At 42.0% G+C, this 25,756-nt stretch overlaps 1 protein-coding gene across 1 annotated transcript in view; it reads right to left on the bottom strand.

Moving 5' to 3' along the window:
- NR3C1 (nuclear receptor subfamily 3 group C member 1) overlaps positions 1-22,605 on the bottom strand; it is a 164,186-nt gene extending 141,581 nt beyond the window's left edge. Inside the window, exon 1 of the mRNA XM_086701513.1 lies at positions 22,486-22,605. The gene's annotated coding sequence lies outside the window, so the exon portion shown is untranslated. The remainder of the gene's footprint in view (positions 1-22,485) is intronic.
- Positions 22,606-25,756: the final 3,151 nt, after the last annotated feature.

Genomic DNA, 25,756 nt, shown 5'->3' with positions numbered 1-25,756 from the left:
CTCCGGGCCTCTGCCCCGGGTTCTCTCTGGCCACGCTGGTCTTTTTGCTGTTCCTTAAACTTGCCAAGTGTTTTCCTCTGTGAAAGCCTTCTTCCTTGCTCTTCCCCTACCTGGAGTCCCTTAGAGGTCCACATGACCACATGACGTGCTCTGTCATTTCATTCAGAGCCCTGTTCAAACCTCACCTCCCCAGAGAAGCCCCTGCCCCACGCCATCCAAAACAGCACCATCAGTCACTCTACTCTCTTGCTACGTTTTTATTTTCTTCATAGCACTTTCATCTAGCACATTAGACATTTCGGAAGTGCATTGTCTGGCTCCCCTATCTAAATGTAAGCCCCATGTGAGGTTTGTTTTGTTCATTGCTCTATCCTCACTGCCTAGAATAGTGTCTGGCTCTTACTTGCTGAATACATGAAACTGAGACACAGAGCAACACATTTCTTTTTAGATAAGCCCACACACAAAAAGTGTTTTCTTCCTTTTCAGTTTAAACTACCCAGAGTATGACATAGTCCTGTGATCGTTTCTTTTTTCTTTCTTTTCTTTTTCTTTTTTTCTTTTTCTGATGCTCTGACCTCCGGGTGACCTTTAGCAAGTAACCTGACTTCAGTAGCACTCACTTTACCCAGCTGGAGAATGGGAATGAAAATAGTACCTACCTTCCTTAAACGAAGCAGCCTCTGAAAAGCCATCTTTGCTTTTTAGAGAGGGAGCCAGAGAGATGAAAATTCTCACCCTGAAGTTACAATTAAAGCCCCAGGAGAGTAGGAGCTATGCTTTGCTGCTCTCCATTCCTGCCCAGAGGAGGCATTCAGTAAGGACTTATCAAAGTTAGTATCTGTGGGACGCAAACTGCACCTACTTCTGTCTCAGTCATCACGGAAACCGGCCCCCTTTCTGGGCCAACGCTCTGAGAGCAGCGGACGAAATCTAGCTTAGAAGTGACGCAGATTCCTTTTTTCCAGAAGAAGCATGACACTTGGTGGACAAAAGCTACTGCTTGTGTGTTCTGTGCTTTGAACATGAAGCAGGGAATTTCACAAGAAGAGAAAGAATTCAGATCAGAGGATTCTTTCTCTCAGATATAACTTGTTTCAGAGTGACCCTGATTAATACAGCAACTCTCCTAATTTTGGTGCATTTCCTGGTTCAGCTAAGAGCTACTGAGTCAGCAGATACTCCCCGCGGTCAGACCTTTGTGAAAACTAACTTGTAAGATCTGGTGCTGGGAACTTTCTGATGTTTAACAAAGGATTTGTTCAATAGATGAGTGTGTGAATATTCACACTAAACAATTTGTTTCCATCGTCCCCTCTTTCTTTCTTCCCCAATTCCCTTTCTAACTCCTTTCCGTTCCTTTCCCATTCTGCCCCTGTGCCTCTCTCGGACATGCAGGCATTTTATGGTTCTACTGGGCTTCAAAGTTCACTGATCCTCTAAAGCCCAATAATTTGGCGTCTGAAGATCTGAGTTTCCTCCTGGTCTCTACTTAAAGAAGTGTGTTGTAATTTCCCCAGCAGAAGTGAAAGTGATCTGCATCTCCTTGAATATCTGCATAGGCACAAGAATGAAAGGGGGAGGCAGCCAGAGAAAAGGAAGAGGGGACTTTTGAAGGGGCGAGAGCAAACCCTCACAGGCGTTCTGACCACCCTGTGGGAGGAAATGAAAACTTGTCTTCAAGGGCAATTTTGCCATTGATTATAATTCTCTGTCATCAAACAGGTGCCAGGAAAAAAAATTTCATTTAGATTTTTATACGTTAATTTTAACAACTTATTTGCCTGAGGAGGGGCTATACAAGGACACATACTTTAGAGTTAATTTGAAGATGAATAAAATATTAACATACCTTTTGTTTCCCCTAGAACTAAACACCTAAACCAGCACAGTGCCCTGATCACTATCCCACATGTGCATTTAACTTGTAAATTAGCTCCGTTTTAAGCACATTTATTACAGTTGAGCAAGTTGAGAAATGCATTACGTGGCCATGTTGATACTAGTGATGGTGACCTTCAGAATTCTGCTAGCCCCACGAACACCCACAGCACAGCCAATAATCCTGGCTTCTTTGGCCCCAATCAGAAGGTTTCCATCTAGTGCGTTTGGCTCTGATCACAGCAGAATCGTTCAAATAGATACGTTTCCAGAAATCTTGCTTGACACGGGTCAAATGGCAGAAGTTACAAAGGATGTCATTGTTTTACATAAAGTATCTGTGGAAATTACACCTAGAAACTGTTGCCTTTTTATCCTACTAGCTGGGATAAAGAAAGTGACAGCTAGGTCAAATTGTTACCACAGTGGCAAGGATCATTTTATGGTACATTTGTGATAGTTCTAAAACATATTAACTTGAAATGAAATTTACCAGAATTAACTGGTGATGTTTTTTGCTTAAGAAGTGGAAAAGATGAGGGATGCCTGGGTGTCTCAGTCGGTCAAGCATCTGACTCAATTTTGGCTCAGGTCATGATCTCATGGTTGCGAGTTCTGGCCCCGCATTGGGCTCTGTGCTGACAGTGGGGAGCCTGCTTGGGATTCTCTCTCTCTCTCTCTCTCTCTCTCTCTCTCTCTCTCTCTCTCCTTCTGCCTATCTCCCTCTCTCTCTCTCTCTCAAAAATAAATAATAAACATTTTAAAAAGAGGAAAAGATGAAAAATTTATTAAGGACATTAGAAGACCTAAGTGTGAGACCTGAAACCATAAATCTTCTAAAAGAAAACTACAGGTTGGGGCGCCTGGGTGGCTCAGTCGGTTAAGCGTCCGACTTCGGCTCAGGTCACGATCTCACGGTCCGTGAGTTCGAGCCCCGCATCGGGCTCTGGGCTGATGGCTCAGAGCCTGGAGCCTGCTTCCGGTTCTGTGTCTCCCTCTCTCTCTGCCCCTCCCCCGTTCATGCTGTGTCTCTCTCTGTCTCAAAAATAAATAAACGTTAAAGAAAAAAATTAAAAAATAAAAAGAAAACTACAGGCAGTAATTTCTTGGACATGGGCCTTCGCAACACATTTATGGGTGTGTCTCCTCAGGCAAAAGAAACAAAAGCAAATATAAACTATTGGGCCTACACCAAAATGAAAAGCTTCCGCAAAGCAAAGGAAACCGTTAACAAAACAAAAATACAACCTATTGAATGGGAGAAGATATTTGCAAATGACATATCCAATAAGGGATCGATATCCAAAATATAAAAAACATATACAACTCCACAACAAAAAACCAAAACAATCCAATTTTAAAAATGGGCAGAGGACTGAATAGACATTTTCCCAAAGACATACAGATGGCCCACAGACACATGAAAAGATGTTCAACATCTTTCATCATCAGGGAAAAGCAAATCCAAAATGGCTAGCGTCAAAAAGACAAAAAAAAAAAAAAAAAAAAAAAAAACACCAAAAAACAAAAAGCAAAAAACAAAACAAAAAACAAGTTTTGATGAGGATGTGGAGAAAAGGAAACTCATGCACTGTTATTGTATTTGTTGAAAGAATATTGTCAGGGTCTTTATCTGATGTGTGTCTCCATAGAACATAGTTTCTTTAGATTTTAGTCTTAGCTCCCACCATACTGCTGGTTTGTTTTAATCTTACAGAAACTGTAGGTTTTTATTCATGACCATATTTTCCTCTTTGCTTTGGTTGGCAAGAAGCTCAAAAACAAATTTACAGACTATCTCTAGTGACTCCACAGAACTTTATGTTTGTACACCTTTTTCTTTCTTTTCTGGAGGATGAGTGGGATTACACTAATTTTACCCTTGGCTTTATTTTTATTACCAATATTTTCTCTTCACTCTTATTTTTGCGAAGGTTTTCCTTCCTCCTTTTCTACTGTATATATTCTTAAAAGCTGTCATGCAAGGAGATGGAGCATGAGCATGTAATTCGATCTGGTCTCAAGGCAACACATGAAAGTCATCCAAAAATCATCATCTTGGTGCTACTCTTTGTCCCATCTCACTATCTTTTTAGGACACACATTTAGAATATTGTCCTTCTTGAAGTTATAAAAACAGTTTAATTCTTGTTTTGAGTTAGCATATACTGAACACGGATTTTCTTCCTAGTCTTCTAAGTTTTGTTCTCTCTTTTTTTATCCTTTGCCTGAGTAAATTGGTATGAACTACGACCTTAGGTTCTATAGTCATTGATTTGGGGAAGACGCTATTGGTATGCTTTCCAGTGAACATCTCATCTTTTTCTGATAGTTGGCGGGGGGGGGGGTGGTGGTGACGGATCTACTGTAACCTCTCACGTTCTTTTGCTCTGTCTGTCCAGTGATGGTTCTCGCATTTATTTCTTCACTTTCCAACTCAACTAATCCACTTATTATTTGGCCATTTTGTAGTCTCTGTCTCTCTTGATCCCTTCTTTCTTTGTCTCTCTCTTTCCCTTTATGTCTTTCTCCTGTCCCCCCATCCATTCTCCCCACCCTGGATATGCTTCCCCAGAAGTTTAAAAGTAACAACAAAGGCTCATATGGTATCAGGCCATTAAAACAGAAAGAAAATTCTAGAAACCATAGAAAAGGAAGAAAAAACAAGTACAGCAGAAATCCAGTTATGAGTATAGTCTTTTTAAAAAATTTAAATCCAAGTTAGTTAATATATAGTGTAATAATGAATTCAGGAGCAGACTTTAGTGATCTATCACTTACATACAACACCCAGGGCTCATCCTAAGTGCCCTCCCTAATGCCCATCAACCATTTAGCTCACCCCCCTACCCAATATCCCTCCAGCAACCCCCAGTTTAGTTACAGTCTTAAATTCAGTGTGAACTTGGCTAATTCCTGCAAAGGGGAAAGGCAGAATAGGTTTTGTAAGTTCCAGTGGCACACAACCTGTATTAACATATTGACAGCCAGTACAACTGGACCTGGGCGGGTAGAGGTAGAGAAGAAGAGGATTGTGGTGAACAGTGGAGATTTATTTGAATATATAATGGCATGGAGATAATTGGATCCATTTTGGAATCATCCCGAGTCCTCTCTTTATTTCATATCACATCTTATCCGTTAACAAATTCTATTATTCCTAGTCTCCAGATGCATGTGCATTTGACTTCAGATACCAGGGTGCATCTGACATATACTTCTTCTTCCACTACTGCTGTCCCGTGCTGGTCATCATCATCTCTTGCCTGGGCTGGCATAGCCTCTTTTACTGCTCACTCTGCCCTGCCCTTGCCCTTGAATATACTCTTCTCCACCCAGCCGCCAATGTGACCATGTGAAATCATGGATCACGTCCCTCTGCTCAGGCATCTCCTATGGTTTTTCTTTTTCATCTCATTCAGACTTAGAATGAAAATCCTTCCCATAGCTACTTGACTCTACAAGATCTGGACCTCTGACCTCTCTGAGCTCTCTCCCTGCCTCCTGGTGCTTTGGCCATGCATCTTGAGTGGCTGTCCTCAGGCATGTTCCCCTTGCCCACCAAGATCCTTCAGTTACACCTACATCTCACTCCTTACCTCTTTCAGGTCCTTGTTCAGGTGTTTTCTCATCAGAGAGACCATCTTACCTGAATTCCTTTTTATCCCATCTAAAATTAAGGCTCTTCTACCCCTGCCCTCTCTATGCCCTTGTTTAATTTTTTTTTTCCATAGCACTTATTACTACCTAACATACCGCATATGACTGTGTCAACTTATTTATTGTCTATCCACAGGCACCCATTAGAGTAAAAACTCTTGTCAGGCAGGTTGTTGCTGTTGTTGTTATTGTTGTCTTTATGTGTATTGTTTATGCTGTATGCCCAACACCCAAAACAGTGCCATGTGGGTGAGTGTAGCATAATAAATATTTGTTGAATGAATAAATGAATGAAAGTAAATACTCTGGCCTCATTGGCACAAATTCTAAACAGCTAAGCTAATACAGCAGAATGCCGTCCAAAATAAATTAACAGAATGAAGCAAGTTCCCCATTGCCAAAGTAAAATAGAAAATTAAAGCAATAACCAGTTGGTTAATTAGGGCACAGGGATTTTGTACTGTTACAGGATCTTATAGAATCTTCCTTCAGGAGACTGAAAGGAAATGTGAGTTCTCTCTCAGCCCTGCCTCCCGACTGCAAGAAGGAAAGGGCACATTTCGCATTTCCATCACGCAAAAGGGGATATTCTTGGTGTTTAAGTGCATCTGGAGAAACACTCTCATGTTCCAGTCACTCACCATTTTTCCTTTTGATGTTCAACAACTCACTATCCACCTCCCTTCTTAGGGAAGTCAACCTCCACCTCAAATCCCACTCATTAAATGAAAAGCCGACTGTGACAATGTCAACCTCCTACTTCTCCTTATCTGGCCTCAAACAGCAATAAGAAAAAAATACAATGTTCCTCAGGTATCAACGGGAAATAAATCAAAATTCTGCTAAACAATATTGAAGACTGTAGCCTTTTCTTTCGGTAATTTCCTTTGAAATACATTTTTCTATAACAAGTTACAAACAACTTCTCTCTCTTTATCTCTCTCTTTTTTTTTAAATAGGAAGAAACCACTAGCTCAATTGTCTTTTTAAAGTTTACACATTGTAGGTCAAATTCAGTTATAGTAATGTGCTGCAGTTAAAAAAATTCACAGGGGGTAAGATTTTCTGCTCTAGGAGAAGGCCCATTTTTGGAGCTCGTCTGACTTACGTTAGATACTACTTTAAGTCAGTTTAAGTCAATCGCGAGTTTCTGGTGAAATAAAAAGTGTGAGAGAAGGTAAGTTAGACTGGAAATTGGAAGCCTGGGCTGGAATTTGGTTCTCATTCTGCTGTGAATGTGCTGTGTGAGGCAGGTTACTCAACCTCTCTGGGCTTGAATTTTTTTTTTTTTTTCTTGTAAAAGAAGAGCTTTGGATTTAAAGAAACTGTATTCTCTTTCATCCCTAGGATTTATGATTCTTTATATGGTTAAAATGGATTTGGCCTTACATTTTTTTTTCATTTTCTCCTTCATTTTTCCCTCCCTCCCTCTTTTCTTCCTTCCTGCCTTCCTCTCTCCTCCCTCCCTCCTATCCATCCATCCACCCATCCATCCATCTTTCCTTATATTTTGATTCTCTACTTTCTTTCCACCTGTTCTTTCTCCTTTTTAAAAAAATTTCCTTTTCCTTTCAACCACTTTCTTTCCTACCTCTTTTTTTACCTTTTTACTTGTCCTGTTTCCTCCCTTTTCTTTTATTCTTTCCTTTTCTCTTAGTTTTTGCCCTCCCTCCTTTCTAGTGTTATTTTGTCCTCTTTCTTTCATTCTTTCTGTCAGCAGCAAATCACCTGACATTTCAACAAATCCATAAAGTAGCAGTAGTTTTACGGGCTGGTGTTAACACCTATTATGACCAGCCAGGCATGGCAAACTGATGTGAGTGCTGATAGAGTAGCTCTAAGGCATTGCGTGGAAAGTAGCCAAATCAGCACATGGCTATTATTTAATGATGCCCGGAGACTAACAGGAAACTTTTGGCAAATTGCCTCACAAATTATACAGTGGCTCCCTGCCTTCTCGTTACTGGCATGAAATTGATTTGTGAAACTGGGTTTGACATCCAAATTCTTTCCTTGTCACTGGAAGCCTCAAAGCTACCTTTTTAAACCTGAATATGAAAAGTAACTGTAAACAGAAAACGCCATAAACAAACAAAGTATAAACAACAAACTTGGGAAATATTTACAACATAATGACAATCAAAAGGCCTAATTTCCATAATACATAAAACATTCTTGCAAATCATTTGTATATACACGAAGAGATTTCTACAGAAAAAGGCTAATTTTATGAATAGCTAATTTGCAGGGGAGATAATAATGGCCAACAGACAGAGGCTGCTCAACCTCAACAATTAAAGAAGTTCAGTTTTTTTTAGATTAAAGATATTCAGTTTTAAAAGGTAATTTTTTTGAGGGGCACTTGGCTGGCTCAGCCAGAAGAGCCTGTGACTCTTGATATCAGGTCGTGAGTTCAAGCCCTATGTTGTGTGTAAAGATTACTAAAAGAAAATAATAATAAACTTACAAAATTAAATAAAAGGTAATTTTTTGAAAGAGAATTTATTTTAAGCATGAAGTATAATGCTTTAAACTTGCCTGAAGAGTAGTAATATTTGTATACCTTTTCTCTTCCTTAACCTCTAATCTCATCATGCGTACCTTTAGAAGCGACTCGAACAAAATCTCCCAATAATTTGGCGAAATAACATCCTTTTACTGTTCTCTTAAAAGTCTAGCTTATAGGGGTGCCTGGGTGGCTCAGTCGGTTAAGCGTCCGACTTCGGCTCGGGTCATGATCTCACGGTCGCTGGGTTCGAACCCCGCGCCGGGCTCTGTGCTGACAGCTCAGAGCCTGGAGCCTGTTTCAGATTCTGTGTCTTCCTCTTTCTCTGACCCTCCCCTGTTCATGCTCTCTCTCTGTCTCAAAAAAAAAAAAAAAAAAATTAAAAAAAAAAGTCTAGCTTATAAAGACACTGGGGGCTATTGCTCTGAGGGCTGTTTTATTTCGGGCCCCATCCCTCACTCTGATCACTTCCGCTGATCTCCTCTCTGCTTCCCATCCCTAACTGAAATACTCAGAATATTAGTTATCATCGCCATTTTTCAAATGTATGTTGGAAAGAAGCTGGGCCATCTTTGAGAACCCATTCACTTTTACATCTTCCTTAGGACGGGAGAAAGCTAACATTATAGGACTCAGGATCAAACCAAACCTGGGTTTCATCTTAGCTCTGATCTTGAGGACCGCGTGCCCTTGGATAACTCACTGTCTTGAGCCTCAGTGTTCTCATCTGTAAAATCGGACCACTACTAGCACCTCTTTCATAAGGTGTGGTAAGACTTCAGGGATGGAGTGCACATGAAGTCCTCAGCGGAGTCCCTGACCCAGGACCAAATAAACAAACTCCTGAGATGTGATGGGGATAGTGGTGGTGCTCATGAGTAGTGGAGGAAAGCTTAAGAAAGTGAGAGAGTTGATTGCACTCATGAGGGCAACTCCACCTGGTATCCCCACAGTTAGAAAGAGGAGGCCAGGCTCACCTAAGTGCTAAGAAAAGAACTTTGCAACTTATTCATGGCTTGGGGCTAAGTCCCTCGAAATCTCACTGAGTCAGCGTGAGACACAATGATATCTCATTCTGGTGAATAGCCGAGCTGTAAAATCTCTTGCACATTTAAATGCAGTAGAATGAGGGAAACAGATCAGGAAAGAGAGTGAGTAGAGTGGAAACAGGAGGAAAGGCAAACACACATCCAGGTCTCTGTATAATTCTGACACAATATGGGTCAACATCTAATAATATTCCAAAGATGATGAGAGGTAACCTTGACAACCCAGCTGGTGCAGGCACTGAAAGAATAAGAGGTTCACAGAGAGATGCAGGAGAAAATCTGGGCCATTTTCTTGGTTCACTGATGGCTCATAGCTTTTACTTTGTAAAACAATTTGCTGTAACTCATAAACCAAAGTCTTCTCTTACTTAATCAATGAGCATCAATTAAATATTTGTAATATGCAAAGACATTGGTTTAGGCGTTGGGGATATAGAGACATTGCCTGCCCACAGGAAGCATCTCAGGGAGGACATTCCCATTTATAGCCAAATAGGATGCAACTTACCCCACACAATAACCCTACAGGCCTTGGCTTTTTATTGGTGCCATTTTACTGGCTGAGGAAATGGAGGCTCAGAGAAAATACAACTAGAAAGTGTCATGGCTGATATTTAAATCTCCCTCTGCCTGGGTTCATTACTCATGCCGACAGAGACAAAAATGGAGAGATTTATTTTGACTAGGATAACTCAAATGAGAGTAAGAACAGGCTAGGTTTTGCTGCAGTGACAAACCATCTCCAAATTTCAGTGGCTCATCACAACAAAATTTTATTTCTTTTTTTTTTAAGTATTTATTTTTGAGAGAGAGAGAGAGATAGAGACAGAGCGTGAGTCGGGGAGGGGCATAGGGAGAAAGAGAGAGACACAGTATCCGAAGCAGGCTCCAGGCCGCGAGCTACCAGCACAGAGTCCTACACAGGGCTCAAACTCAGGAACCGTGAGATCATGACCTGAGCCAAAGTCAGACGCTTAACCACTGAGCCACCCAGGCACCCCCCCAAATTTTATTTCTTGATCATGCTACATGTTCATGTACGTTGGCAGGGGACCCTGCTTCACATAGATACTGAGCTTCACCACCTACCTCAAGCAACTTCCTCAGCTGCAGAGGAAGATGGCATAGAGAATCCCTGGGTGCTGTGGCTCTCAAGTGTCCCTTCCAGTGCCAACTCACTGGCCAGAACTTGACACATGGCCTCAGCCCTGCTGGGCATAGGTAAGAGGATGAAAACACCTGGTGAGAAGTCTAGGAAGGCACTGGCTCTCGGGGTTGTGCAAGTGCAGGATTGACACTTGTGTGACCTTGAGAGCCAGTGGCTCCTTAGATTTTTTTCACCGTAGATATGTTTCTGGTCTCACCTTAGTTGGGGCCCTGGCCCTACCTAACTGAAAGGGGGCTAGGAAATGTAGTGTTTTCAGTGTTTAGGAGAGAGAGGTGGGGAGGACATTGGAAAATACTAGGAATGTCTAGTTACCTGGGCTTGAAACCTCAGCCTCGCTGGTGACACTGTGTCTGTTCCTTTTCCCCACACCTTCTGATCTAGGCAGTCACCAATCCTTGGGCTTTTAACTAGATACAGCAAAGGGCTAATGTGTCGGCATCATGCATTGTCCTGCGCATGCTTCCGCTCATCAATTTATTGATGATATGAATCACTTATTCATAACTCACAGCAGCTCTATGAAGACGTTCCTATTACTAATCCAGTTTTCAAGTGAGTATACTGCGGCTTAGAGAAATTGAAAAACATGCCCCAGGTCATGGTTGATAAGAGTTGCGTAAAATTGTGATTTGGACTCCTATCTAACTACAAAGGCTTTCCTCCTCTGAAGTCTTAACTATATGCCACTCTTCCTCATGGGAACTCACTCATTTTGCGTTCCATATTTTTGAAATGAGATCAGCCCAACCCATGGGATAGCTGGAGTGAAAAATACTGACTTGGAATTGTTAGGTGGGTATATACAGATGGTATACCATCATCAGTGATTTCAAGCTTATGTCATTGATAAAAAGTGATGGCATTTTGTCATTTCGTTTTGGGTTTCCACATGAAAACTCAGGGCCATCTGTTAGTAGCGAGAAGTAAGGGATAGATTAAGGCCTCAGAAGTCTTTACTAATCAGACGGATGAGTAGGACACTTACCTTCCTCTGGGTTTTGCCGCCTATCAAATAGGGGGCTGAATCAGACCCCCAGAGGTCACCTCCAGGAATGACTTTCCAAAATTCTGTGGGGATGGTAGAGATAGGTAAGAGCATAAGGAAGGAAACATATTTTTAAAGAACATAAAAAAAATTCTCTATCGAAGTTGAAAACACTGCTCTCTCCAACAAAATGGAGAGACAGTGCCTGACTGCTAATACTGATGCAAATTGATCCCAATATTTCCACACAGAATCACTCCTTAATCAGATGAAAATGTGAGATGAATTGGACAGATCTCAGCTGCTTTACATGTCCATTTGCAGGGACTGCGTTTTCTTTTGTTGGACGTTCAAGTACTTATTTTGGGTTTGTTGCGCAGGACACGCAGAATGAGTGACGCTGCGGCCGAGCGTCTGAGCCCTCCCGAGGGCATGTGCGACCATCACACATGGCGGGAACACTGAGAGACTGGGCAGACAGAGACAATAGGTGTTCTTTACAAAGGAACTAGGGGAGAACTAATTCTCTTCATTAAGAAGGAGGAGCATTTGGAAGCAGTCATTAAAGATGACGTCATATGCCCCAGTGCACACAAAAAAACTTTGCCTTTACATTTCTTTTGTGGAAACATCTGGCAAGAACATGTTGAGGAAAGAAAACTTCTCTGTTTTGTGCAGCAGGATCCTGATGAAAGATGAAAACTTGAGCTAATTACAGGATGTCTGCAAAAAGAAAGGACTAGCTTTATAGTTTAGACCCATTTCTCTCCCTACAGGGTAGATTGTCTAATGTAAAGGCAGTGGTATGCTGTGGAAAATAAATATGGGGTAGGACACAATGAACTGTATCTAATACATAATACTGTACCATAAGGGTTATTAAAATAGCATTCAATTTTACTTGCTTTCATAAGCGTGCCATGAGAAAAACAGACAACTCTGAAACCCATATGATAAACGCCACAGCGTTGTACCTTTTCTTGTGTGTAAAATGTTGCAGGCCTTTTCTTAAAAATGTCCCAGATTGTCCTATATAGAAGGAAATAAAGCACATGCCCAAACTCTTTTCTAAGACTACAACATGCCCAAACTCTTTTCTCCTTTCTCAGGGTCCTTTACCTCTTTCTGCCCTTCCCTGTAAGCCTACTACTTCATTTTGTTCCTTTTCCAGAGTTTTATAGACTATTCAGTCTAAAAAGGCAAAATAATTAAAAAGAAAAGACAAGACAAGACAAGACAAGTTGGGGGCAGCTTGGTTCTAATCTCTCTTGAAGCATCCTGTGTGACCCTGTCAAGATTCTAAACATAGGCATCCAGGAGGTTAAGACCATTCCCAGCCATGTAACAAATCCTGTAGACAATTAGCCATTCTAAAAGGATTAGGATCTGATCTAGGCAGAGTGATGTTTAATCCCATTGGCTTCTTCCAATAGGAAAGAGATACTTGAAATCACCCAGAGGGGCATTTTCTGAAAGTCTTATCAAATTGATTGAATAAAAAAGTTTATTTTTTTCCCCATCTGGAGAATTTGGGTGGATATTTTAAAAAAGTCTTGGGGTACCTGGGTGGCTCCTTCGGTTAAGCGTCCACAATTGATTTTGGCTCAGGCATGATCTCACGAACCGTGAGATTGAGCCCTGGGTCGGACTACGTGCTAACAGTGTGGAGGCTGCTTGGGATTCCCATACTCCCTCGCTCTCTACCTCTCCCCCACTCATGCTCTATGTCTCAAAATAAATAAATTTGAAAAAATAAAAATAAAATAAATCTTTATAAAGAGCTAGGCTAGTCACTATCTACCTCCAAGATGTGTGACATCACCTACACTGACAAGTCCTGGCTGAGTCTTGGGGCTCGGGCACCGAGGGAATTTAACTCCTGTAGCCCAGGCTCCCTTGTAACTGCACACCATCCTCTGTCCATTATAAACACCCCACCGTCAAAAATCCTCTCTCAGAGCCAGAAAGTTGAAAACCATATGGAGAATGTGCCACCTTTATCATTCAATAGTGACATCCTCCTCCGTAGCTTCCCACTCCAAACACTTCCCACTGCCTAAAGCCGAGACCATGGCTTCTTCCTTTACTGTTGTTCTTGCAATGTTGGTTTTGTTAAAGTTGAGGACTATTTCTCCATAACTGAGTGTCTATCATAAGTGAAAAAAATTAAAGAGGTTGTTAAAAAAATTAAAATTAAAATTAAAAGGTTGTGTGGCTGCTCGGACATCTGCCTGTTCCCTGACAGCTTTTGATGTGCAGGCTTTGTAATAGGCCTGTCATCTCTATGAAGGTCGTGACTATGACTTTTTGTGCTCATCACTGTTCCTTCTCCTAGACCCTAGGACTGTTTCTGGAAATGTGTAGATGCTCAGAAACTTACCTTGTCAAGCACAGTTATGAATGTACTCACTCTGGCCATGCACTGTGCTAGGGGCTTTGAATATAGATATGAATAAGGTAACACAGCCTGAAAGAGGACTAATCTTTTAAACACACCTATCAATGCTGTGGGCTTTAAGCAAAGCAATTTAAATGGAAGTTCCCACGAAGGCTCTGGTTTAGAGATCCTAAAGGAAACTCTGCTCCCAAATGTTTCTCCGATGCATTAGCCAGACAGCACGTGGTACTTACTGTATTTATTAATAATGACAACAGCAATGGCAAACATAACTTATGAGTGCTTATTCTATGTTGGACATTTGTACAAAATGTCTTGCCTATATTCCATAATATAATTCTCACAATCCCCCCGATACAGGTATGAGGATCACTTTATTGATGACAAAGAGACAAGTTCAGAGAGGTTATATGTCCTAGTTGGTAAACCACCCAGATGGCTGGTAAGTGTGCTTTCAGCTCTGGCTTGCCAGATTTCAAAGCCCAGACCCATAACATGCTCTGTTCTGCCTCCCACTTCTTCGTTAAGGATACAGTAATTTTATCAGGAAAGGGTAGTATATGGAAAGGCATTACTTGGCCTGACTCTGTCACTTATGCAAAACAAAACTGGATAGGCTTTGATTTGATTCTTCCAACCATTCACTGATATGGAGGCCAAGTATTGTATTCCTACTGTACCCATGTGGAACTTGGAGCTCTCCTTTGGTCATATGGACCTACTGACTGCTGGTCAGACGAGATGACCATGTAGGATTTTCCCCATTGTGTGTGGAGGGAAGGCTCCAGGGATTCCAGAAAAACATCTGTCCTACATTTTCACCAAGGGATTGCACTCCATGAGGTATTTTTGCATCTGAACCAAAGTGGAGTAAGGAGACCAAATTGATGATTGGCAAAATATATGACCAAAAATGCCAGTGAGAGTCTTGCTTCATTTATGTCTGCCTTTTTTGAATGATAAGGAAACAGTCTCCACCTGCTAGTCGCTACCAGCCTCTAAATCAGCGGTTCTCAATCAGTGGGTTGCCCCTAGCGGTATTTGGAAATGCCTGGAAACTGTTTTGATTATAATAACGGGGCTGGGTGGGTGGTACTGGCATCTAGTGGGCAGAGCTGGGGATCTGTCTCACACCCCACAATGCACAGCACAGCCCCCAGCAAAAAAAAAAGGCTTTTCTGGTCCAAAAACATCCTGCTTTGTAGTAATGTTCTGCCTGTCCCATTAAAAGAAATCCCCATTCTTCCAAAAAGTATAGAAGAACAAGGCAGTTCAACAGCAAGGACATCCAAATGAACCATATAAAATGCGAGATGTGTAGGACCAGTGAAGAGAAGGGAGAGATTTAGCTTATTTATTTATTTGAACATGATATTCTTTTTTTTTAAACGTTTTTTAATGTTTATTTATTTAGAAAGAGAGAGAGAGAAAGTGGGAGAGGCGCAGAGAGAGAGGAGGGAGAGAGAGTCCCCAGCAGACTCTGCACTATCAGCATAGAGCCCAATGGGGGTGGGGCTCCAACTCACGAACTGTGACATCATGTCCTGAGCTGAAATCAAGACTTGGACGCTTAACCCACTGAACCACCCAGGTACCCCAGAACGTGATGTTCTTAGAAAATATTCCTCCCACTCCCAAGAGGCGTGTACAGTATTCTAAAAAAAAAAAAAAAAAAAAAAAAAAGCTAGTATTTTGAATACAAGTTATTATACAAAAAAGAATAAAATATCAATTGGGGTCCTTTATCTTTCTAAATAACTAGAACAGAAGAGAATAACAAAACTAAGCTTTAACACTGGCAGAGAAGTGATGTGTTGATATAAACCTTTAATCCACTGACTCCTTTAGGAGGCTTTGTGAAGCGTTCCATTTAGAAATGATTCCGCTTATGTGGCACATAATCTGTGCTTCTTTGCCTCTGCTGTCTGTTTCGGGGACATATGCGGGTAACCAAGGATTCGCTATTAAGTTCCTGCAACAGGAACCGGGACAGCAGAGAACTGTCATTGCCAGTGGCTTCGGGTGTAACTGGGCTGAGGGCTGTCAACTTAGAGGCGGGTGTCTCCAAGCCCAGGGACACCGACCTGCCTTCCGAAGCTGGACTCTTCATTTCAGTCTCCTCCGAGGAGGAGGCTGTGTCCTCGGCAGAGTAAAGCCTTCTTCTCCTTAAATCTTTTAAAGAACACTGATTTATTTATTTATTTATTTATTAAACATTTTTTTAAAATTTATTTTTGAGACAAAGAGAGAGAGAGAGAGAGAGTGAGCAGGGGAGGGGCAGAGAGAGGGAGACACAGAATCCGAAGCAGGCTCCGGGCTCTGAGCTGTCAGCACTGAGCCTGACACGGGGCTTAAACCCACAAACTATGAGACACCTGAGCTGAAGTCAGATGCTTAACTGACTGAGCCACCCAGGCTCCCCAGGAACATGGATTTATTTTTTGATGCAAACCAGGTACTGTGTGAACACTGAGAGTGTGCACAGTGACAGAAAGATGGACATGGTCCTGTTTTCATAGAGCTTATAGACCAGCAGGGGAGACAGAGAGGCAACTGATAATCTCATGAATAACTGTTTAGTTACAACTATGGTAAATACTGTATGCTAATTATACTTGAATTAAAAAAAAACTAAAAAAATAATAATTACAACTGTGGTAAGCGTGACAAGGAAAATCACATAGGATATGATGAGAGAGCACATAGGGACCCTGACCAAGTTTCTGAATCTCGGGGTAAGGGTGGGGCAGAGGGTGAAGATAGGGTTGTTTAGGTGGGTTTCTTTTCTTTCTTTTTTGTAGTGTTTATTTAGAGAGAGAGCGCGAGAGCGCACATGTAGGCAGAGGAGGGGCAAGGGAGGGGCAGGGAAAGAGGGAGACAGAGAATCCAAAGCAGGCTCTAAGCTGTCGGCACAGAGCCTGATGTGGAGCTCGAACTCACAAACTGTGAGATGGTGACTTCAGCCCAAGTTGGATGCTTAACCGACTGAGCCACTCAGGCACCCCAGGGTTAAATAGGTTTCTCGAAGGAGGTGATGTTAAAACTGAGATCCACAGGATTAATGAGTGGATTGGGGAAAATGGGTTCCAGGCACAACAAGCTGCCTCACAGCCTCTGCTTGCTTATACTTTTGACTCAACAGTAAATTTCCCTTGCATGTGCGTCTTCGTGCCTTTTCAGCTGCTGCTACTTCTGCCTGTGGTGAGATTCTCTGATGGTTGCACCTTCACATTCGTAAGGGAGGGGAGGTGATTAGGTCAGATCATCTTTTTACCCCTGGCTTGAATGACTTTTAAGTTATTCCTGTTTCTGCAACCAGAGTCACATTTCTTCTTGGCAGAAGCCAGGGTCCCCAGACAGACAACCTTGCTTTGCGCGCTCTGGAATTCTTCTGGCCGTTGCCACCATGATGGTCCTTTTTTCATATGAACAAAGATGGAGTTTTGGACCATGTGGTAATGCAATGCTTAGCCTATTCCACTGCCTAATTACTGTTAGGGGCAGGAAGGAAAGCATAAGATATTCTTTGACATCTTTATGTCTTTCTTTCCAAAACATTTTGGGTATGGGGTACCTGACTGGCCCAGTCAGTAGAGTCTGTGACTCTTGATTTTGGGGTTGTGGGTTTGAGCCCCATGTTGGGTGTTGAGATTACTTAAAAATAAAATCTTAAAAAAACATTTTGGGTACAGAAGAGAGAGACATGCTACCTTGTCCCCTACCCTTATCCGTCCCAGCTACTGTCTCTCCTGCACTGAGCATGGCTGGTAATGGACCTCTCTGTCTGTGCTTCCTAAAATACAGTACGATCTTGTTTGGATTTCTTACACAATTTAAGAAAGAAACCTTATAAGCAGAAGGGTGAGAAGTAATATGGATAATATCTTATTATTACTTAATATTATCTTGAATAGCAAATGAAAGGGACTTTATTGAAAAACGCTTTTGGATGATTCCTGTCTTTTAGAGTTAAGAATTTTTCCCTATGTCTTTTAAAAGAATTACTTCAAATTACTTTAAATTAATTAATAATTACTTAACTTATGATAACCAAGGAGAAAAGAATCTCTTACTTTAAGCATGAATTACCCTAGAGGAAGGAGGGATACCCCCGACCCTTCTTTCGTATTCACAGTGTACAACAGAGGTGAACAGAAAGTGATGTTAAGAAGTTAACTCCATAAAAGTTTGTTTAATCATTCAGTGAAGGACGGAAAGCATGAAGTCTTAGCCCTGCCTAACTCTTGGGAATATCATCACCATCTTGCCTGGGACATTTTTTTTTCATTCTTCTGTTGCAGCACTTATCATATTATATCATCAAATTATTATACTGTCATCATCATTGCCAACACTCATTTTGAGTTGCCTGCTAAGGATTGTTATCAAGGTGGCCTTGGCTAGCGTTTAGAAGCTTGATTGTCATGATCCTTCATCTGTCCATATGTCTGTCCATCCATCCACCTAAACATCTATCTAAGCTTGATTGTCTCATTCATCTATCCGCCCAACTGTTTGTCTTCCCATTCATCTATTTGTCCATCCATCCATTCATCCATCCATTACCTATCCATCCATCCATCTGTCCATCCATCCATCCATCCATCCATCCAAGTGTCTATCCATCTGTCCAAACACCCAGCCCTTTAAATAAGACAGTCATGCCTTATTGACAGTCTAGTAGTCTATGGTTTTGTGACCATAAACATCCACTTCTTAGAAGTCTGAGTTCTTAAGCTACACATGGGAGAAGAGAGTAGAGTGGGGGATAGGTGAGAGAGAATGTGTACGTTGTTTGGGCTTCACGAATGTGAGTAGACTGAGGAGTGAGGAGGTACAGGTTCATTCAGCAGCTACTTTTGAAATAAGAGACCAATACATATGTTAAAACTATTTTGGAGATTGATATGGCTTCCCTTGGGAAAGGACCAAGGTCTTAAACAAAGACCTTTCATGAGAAGCCACAAATAATAAAAGCCACTCATTTAAAGAAAGCATGCAGAGAGAGAAGAGACTAACCTGAGGGAAATGCTGAGAAAAAGGGAAGCCCTGAGAAATAAGGAAGGACCTGAGTCAAGAGAAAGGGCAGTGGGGGGTGGAGGGGGGGGACAAGTAAAACCTATCATGCTTAAAGAAATTAGCATAACTGTCTTAGTTCTTTGCCAAGAGTAGTCTCAGGGATTGAGGCAGCTAGATGGAGTTCAGAAGGATGAGGGACCATGATTTTGGCCCTAAAAAATTCCTTGCAGTTCCACTAGACTCTCCCCACTCCCACCCCACCACTCAACAGCACTAAATCTGATTTTGCTTCTCTATGAATCCCTCTTTAACGTCTCAAGGCAGAATAAGGCACAGTCTCATTTTTACCCCCATAATTCCTACCCTCCTCACTCTTTTAATAAGGATTAATTATTTTATTCCATGTTGCTTGCTTGTCTAACCACAGCTAACCTGGTTGTGGACTTATGGGTAAAAATTTTGTTTAGGTGCTCTTTTAATTTCTAGAGCCTGGTGCAGATATCTTGTTGATAATAAATGTCTAAGAAATGGAGGAAGAATAAAGGAGGAGTTAAGTGACTATTCTAGTTACTAGATAGAAAGAAACATTTGGTGAGACTTCAGACATGCATTCATTCATTCATTTACTAATTCATTCACTCATTCACTCATTCATTTAACCAACCAACAAATACCAGCATTTACTAAATGCCAACCACTGGAATAAGAAATGATCCTAGCTAGCCCTTAAGGGTTGAATCCCCATCAACAGGCAAACAAAATGCAGTGTGACATAACGAGGTGCATAGTGGTGATGAACATACATTCTGAGTGTAATTAATGTCACTGAATTGTGTACTTAGTAATTGTTAAAATGGCTGACTTTATCATGTATATATTGGATCAAAATAATATTTAAAACTGTGTATCACATACTTAATGGCAGTCCGATGACTTGCAAACCAACCTATAGTCCTGGAAATCAGAGTGTAGGTGTGGGATTGTGGGATTTTTATTGGAAAGGAGTAACAGTAAACCTTTTGGGAAGAAGAAAAGTTTTTTTTTCTGTTGTATACAATTATGTGTATACAACTATCGAAACTCATCAAACTCAACATTTAAGATCTGTGCTTTTGATTGTATGTTAGCTATTTCCCAATTATGAAGGAAGGTAAAACAGAAAAGGAGGTAGAAGAGGAGTTTATATGAGCAACAGGGTGGCTGGGCACCAACTCCCAGGAGTGGGTACGAGTCAGGGAAGGCTTCTTTTTTTTTTTTTTTTTTTTTTTTGTCTTGTGGGGAAAAGAAAAAAAATTCTTTTATTTAGAGTTCTATTAGTGATACTGTAACACTGAATACTTACCCCTCCCCCCCACCCCACACATACATTGTTTTATCTGATTGAGGGCATAAGAAGGGAGTGTAGGTGCAAGGACATTCTTTCCCATCTCTCATAATAGGAATCATGCGTAACTAGCCATATGAATCAAGTTTAGGGAAGGCTTCTTAAAGGACACCGAGCTAAGCATGTGCAGCATCAAGGAGATGTTTACATATTTGAAGAAAGGAAAGAGACTCAGAGATGGGAAGTGACATGTCCAAGGTCACGTCGCTGACTGATGGCAGGGCTGGATATAAAACCCAGTTTTCTGATTCCCAACCCAGGGTTCAGTCCCTGAACCTGTTGTTTGGATTGTCATCTAATGTCTTTTGGTCTCATTGTGCCATGTTCTGCTCTGTGATCCTGCATTTGCCAGACACTAGACCTTCAAACTGGGTTCTGTTAATGGGAGGCAGCAGTGGAAAACTGGAAGGCAGGAGGCAGGAAGAGAGGCAGCATGCAGCTCCAGATCCACTGTTTCCTGGTAGTATTCCAAGTTATCAGTGACAGACATCCGTTAGAACACCAGCCCTGCAGCGTCCGCTGAGAGCATCAAATATTGACTACCTAGCGAACCCACGGAGGGTTCCCGGGGCCAAGCCCCTAACTTCAGAGGTGTGGGTTCAGGCAATACAGTCCCCCTCAGAGGTCTGAACTGAAATGAAAACCTAAGTCATGATCTGTTCCCCCAAACTGTCCCTTCTCCCAGTGCTTTCAAGCTGAGTGAATGACATCAGGTTCCCCACATGGCTATCCTTGACACCTCCCTCTCCCTCACTCCCTCACTCCCTCTACCCCAACCCCACACCAAGTCCTGGCCATTTTGCTTCCTAGAAATCTCTTAGATATAGTCACTTCTCCTCCCCACTCCCATCCTATGCTTCCCTACCATCATCTCTTGGCTTCTATAATAAACTCCTAACTGATCTAGCATTCACTCTGGCTTACATTACTGACTATCTATCTCCCTTTGTTTTAATGTGGTTTTCAGGTACCCAATCAGGAGACTTGGTGTCTACCCACAGCTCTGTGAGTATCCAGTACAGTGGTGAGCAGGTCAGTTAATTTCCCTAGTTTTTACTTTCCTCAATTATAAAAGAACAGGACCTATATATGCACCAGCATTTTTACTGGTCAAGGAAAGCTTTACAGAAAGCACCACACCTGGACACTGAAGGAGGAGAAGGATTTTGACTTGTGTTTCAGGCGAAAACTGTAGCCTGTAGAAAAGGTATTGTGCCCCTGTGTGTTTAGGAACAGCACAGAGAGTGCAGAGAGCCGACAAGTGAATTATAAATCTGACACGATGAGATGCCCCAGAATGGCGCCTTTCCCCAGTCTCCCTCATTTTATTAGATGACACCACCAACTATGAATTGCTGAGTCCAGAACCTAGGCATCATCTATGATTCCTCTCTTTCTCTCCTCTGACCCTATGGCCAAATGCAGCCACATTGCTTCCCACCTCCCACTGGTGTCCTCTGCTCCTGGATTCCATTCCACCACTGCAGTAGCTTCTTACATGCTTTCTCTTCTTCCACATTTGTCCACTCAAAATGTGTACACAAAGTGGGGTGCCCGGGTCACTCAGTCCCTTGAGTGTCCGACCCTTGATTTTGGCTCAGGTCATGACCTCATGGTTTGTGAGTTGGAGCCCCACATCGGGCTCTGTGCTGACAGTGTAGATAGAGCCTGCTTGGGATTCTCTCTCTCCCTCTCTCTCTGCCTGCCCCCCCCCACCCCGCACTTGTTCGCTCTCTCTGTCTCTCAAAATAAATAAATAAACTTAAAAAAAGAGGAAATCATATTTAAAAATATATACACAAAGCAGCCAGACTAGTCTTTTTATTTTTAAAAAAATAAAACAAATTTTTTTTAAATTTATTTTTGAGAGAGAGCGCGAGAGAGATCGAGCGAACATGAGCAGGGGAGGGGCAGAGAAAGAGGGAGACACAGAATCTGAAGCAGGCTCCAAGCTCTGAGATGTCAGCACAGAGCCCGACGTGGGGCTTGAACTCACGAACTGAGATCATGACATAAGTCAAAGTCGGCCACTTAACTGACTGAGCCACCCAGGCGCCACCCCTTCCCACCCCCCCCCCCCCCGACTAGTCTTTTTATCAACGTTTATTTATTTTTGGGACAGAGAGAGACAGAGCCTGAACGGGGGAGGGGCAGAGAGAGAGGGAGACACAGAATCGGAAACAGGATCCAGGCTCTGAGCCATCAGCTCAGAGCCCGACGCAGGGCTCGAACTCCCAGACCGCGAGATCGTGACCTGGCTGAAGTCGGACGCTTAACCGACTGCGCCACCCAGGCGCCCCATCGACTAGTCTTTTTAAAAAGATCCATCAGCTCATTTGCTTGCTTAAAACTCTCCTTTGGCTTCCTCCTGCACTTGGAATAAAATTCTGATTTCTTCCCAGGACTTAAAAGGCCCAGAATGATGTGACTCTTACCATGGGTGCTGTGCTTTGTGTCCAGGTTCCCTTCTGGGGCAGAAGGACTTCTTCTCTCAGCTGCTGGGAATGCTCACTTCTCAGCCCTGGCTGTCAGGGAGTAGCCCATGTCCACTGACTGACTGCTCACATTGGGACATGGACTGTCTTCCTTCTCCCAACACTGAAGGGCCATCCAGTTTAGAACTCCCTGCAGGGCTGACTGAAGCCTTCTTATGACTGCATCACAGCCCAACTTCCCCCTCCGCCCAGCCTTCCTTCCTCCTCTTCTCCCGTGGTTGGTGATCCCAAGAGCCAGAGAACCCAACCGACAGCGGTCCCTGTGTAACTTGCAAGCCACTGTCCTCCTCCAACAATCACTTCACAGTTCTTCCATCTCCTATGCTGCACCATGCTCCTTCTGGCCTCAGCTCCATTGTTGTTATTTGTTCCTTTGGTCTGGAAATTTCTTCCTGTTCTTTGCCCGATAAGTTCCTACTCAACCCTTCCTAGTTGAGTTCCCAAGAGACTTCCTCAGGGAATTCATCCCTGATCTGTCAGACCAGGGCAGGGGTCCCAGTTATAAATTCCAGCCACACCCTCTACTTTTTCTTGGCACTTAGCACTTGTCACATGTGTGAGATCTATCTTTTCTGCTGGAATATAAACTTCAGGAGGATGGTGATTTTGTCCGCTTTTTCACCATGTCTGCTCAGTACTGAAGCAGACTGTCTTACATTCAACAGATGCTTACTCTGTTGATTTGTTGGATAAGTGAATGAATGAACGATTTAATTCCATGGTCTTATCCCTCTGTGATGGGCAGAAAAAGGCACTAATAAGGGCCTCTGAGTAACTGTGGCTGACAACAGCTTGTTTTTCCCACTCATCAGAAAAGGAAACAAAACAAAACAAAGCAACAGCAACAAAAGAAACAAAAGCAGCAACTTAAACAGAAGTCTCTGGCCCACATCCAGAGTGAGAAGCACACGTTCCTGGTTAGAGCCGTAGTCAGTGACGGCTGACTGGTAAAAGCCTCAGCCAATGGGATAATGAAAACATAATAACCTCGGGAGAGATTAACAAAATCCCTTCCCTGTGTCCAGTGTGGAGCTAAGGGTGTCCCCCAACATGCACAATGTGCCAATTAAATTAGACTCAATTCAAGAAGCATTCTTGCGGTTTCCATTTTTACATTGTAATCATCGATCTTTTTGGAACGTGGTACAATGAAACAGCCAACTTAAAAACAAAAAACATATGAAGGCCCTTTAAACTGTGACTCAAAATCTAGAAGCCATAAAATAAAAGATTAATAACTTAAACTGTATAAACATTAAAACAATTTTGGAAGGCACGAACTCCATAAGTAGGGACCAATACAAACGACACACTGATTAAAAAAAACTGTATTTCATATTAGAAAGTATTTATTTATCTTTCTGATATATAAGGAATGACTTGAAATGGATCAGCAAAAGACTAGCAACTGTGCAAAAGAATGGGCAGGGGATGGGTACAGATAATTCACAAAGAAGGCAAAATAAATGGTGTCTAAACATACAGGATTCTATTTCACTATGAGAGAAACCACATTGAGACACCATTTTCTACTTATGACATGAGCAAAAGTCCAAGTGTTCAATCACTGATTCAATGGCAAGGCTGTTGGGAAGCAAGCACCTTCATTCATTGCTCATGGATGTGTAAATTGGTAAACTCGTAGGGAGGCTGATTTGACATCAATTAGCGATGCACATATCCTTCATCCCTGAAATTCCACTTTAAAGAATTTATCCAATAGTTGTACGTGAAGGGTCTATATAAAAAGTTATTCATTACAGCAGTTTGTAACAGCAAAAGATTAGAAATAACCTATAGTGCATCAATCGCGAGACATTTTATGACTGATTTCTAAGTAGTTATTTGCAAAGAGGTTCAAGACGTGTTGTTAGCTGAAAAAAAAAACCCGCAAAATGCACAAGTGGTATAGTAGCTACCTTTTATGTAACACAGAGGGAGAAATAAGAATATATATAATATTTTCTTAGAGAAATATGAGAATTTTTTCCCCTCTCTTATTGTGGTAGTGGTGAGGGGGGTGGGAACCAGGTAGAAGAAAGAAAGGTTGGGAGTTGGCTCATCACTGAATTTCTTTTATCATTTTTAGTTTTTTTACAATGTGAGACTAACCACTGAATATTCCCCGTTAAACATTGGTACTACCTACTCACAAATGACATAATAACACAGAGAAACACCTCACACTCTTCCAGGGCTGGAGATAGCAAAGATAGCTCTCATCTCAAAGAACTTGCAGTCTACTGTGATCATATTGAAGCCCAGGAAAAGGGGGAGAGGACCAAAAAGATGATGATTATCAAAATGCGAGGCGAAGAAACCAAGCGTGATGCAAGAGAAGAATTAACAACAAAGCAGGGAGGGCTGGCTGGTTTAAGAGGCTGAGTTCAAAGAAGAGAAAGGAACAAGGTCTTTAACACAGAGCATGTTTGAGAAAGTGTAGATCAAGCCAGGCACTGTGCTGAGTCCTTTCTAGGGGGCCACATTCTTTAATCTTCCCAACGACCAGGAGGAGATCAGTGTGGTTACCATCTCCATTGTTTGATGGGAAATGAGAGGTTGGGACACTTAGCTTGTAAGTGGTAGAGCAGGGATTCACATCCACATTTTCCTTCAGTGGCACACCCCCTTTTTTTTTTTTTAAATTTTTTTTTTTTTCAACGTTTATTTATTTTTTGGGACAGAGAGAGACAGAGCATGAATGGGGGAGGGGCAGAGAAAGAGGGAGACACAGAATCGGAAACAGGCTCCAGGCTCTGAGCCATCAGCCCAGAGCCTGACGGGGGGCTCGAACTCACGGACCGCGAGATCGTGACCTGGCTGAAGTCGGACGCTTAACCGACTGCGCCACCCAGGCGCCCACACCCCCTTTTTAAAAAAGTATTGTTTTTAGGGAGGTAAATTTTACATGCAGTGAAATGCAAAGATTCCGAATGCGTGTTCATTTGGGTGAGTTCTGACATATGTGCATACTTTGGTCACCAATACTCCAGTCAAGAAAACTTTCATCACCCTAGAAAGTTCTGCCATGCTTCCTTCCAGTCAATCCTTGAACTGCCATAGAAAACTACTCCTCTGATTTCTATCGCGGTAGATTAGTATTAGTAAATTGTCTATGTTGTTGAATATATTGGTTCTGTGTTCATTTTTACTGCTCAGTATTCCATATATTCTACTTTATGACATTCTATAATCTGTAATTCTATAATCT

This window comes from Puma concolor, chromosome A1 (assembly GCF_028749965.1).
Source record: "Puma concolor isolate L17-30 chromosome A1, mPumCon1.1.hap2, whole genome shotgun sequence".
Classification (NCBI taxonomy): Eukaryota; Metazoa; Chordata; class Mammalia; order Carnivora; family Felidae; genus Puma; species Puma concolor.
Note: the sequence above shows the minus strand (reverse complement) of the source record. Positions and strands in the feature narration are given on the sequence as shown.